Raw genomic sequence first — 672 nt, forward strand, 5'->3', positions numbered from 1 at the left:
CCTCTAGCTGTCACAGGGTAGCCTTGTTTATTTGAAAAAACTCCAAGTCCCAAAATTTTACCAATGTTGCCCTTCTTTGAAAACGTTTAACCCAGGGGCAGCTAAATGGCTCAGGAGCTTGAGAGCCAGAGCTAGAGATGGGAGCTCCTGGATTTAAATCTAGTCTTAGATACTTCCTAGCTATGTGATGCTGGGCAAATTACCCAGCCCTTACTGCTCTTCTGCCTTGGAACCAATACACAGTACTGATCCCAAGATGGAAGGTAAGGGTTTAAAAAAAAAAGAAAATGTTTAAGCCACCAGACAGAGGGGCACATGCCTATAATCCTCGCTGTTGGGGAAGCTGACACTAGTGGATGACTTGAGGTCCAGCTTTCCAAGTTACAATGGGCCAAATCAATCAGATGTCTGTATGAGGTCTGGCACCAATATTGTAAGCCCCTCGGAGCAGGGGGCTAGGAGGCTGCCTAAGGAGGTACAAACCAGCATAGTTCAGAAGCAGAACAGACTAACACTTCTGTGCTGAGCAAAGTAGTAAGAGTAAACCCATGAGTGATGACTGTACTTCCAGCTATGGAGGAGGAAAGGAGGAAAGGAGGAAGAAAGGAAGGAAAGGAAGAGAAAAGAAAAATATAAATCCTAGGTTAGAAACATGGTAAATGATGCCAAAAC

Source organism: Monodelphis domestica, chromosome 3 (assembly GCF_027887165.1).
Source record: "Monodelphis domestica isolate mMonDom1 chromosome 3, mMonDom1.pri, whole genome shotgun sequence".
Taxonomy (NCBI): domain Eukaryota; kingdom Metazoa; phylum Chordata; class Mammalia; order Didelphimorphia; family Didelphidae; genus Monodelphis; species Monodelphis domestica.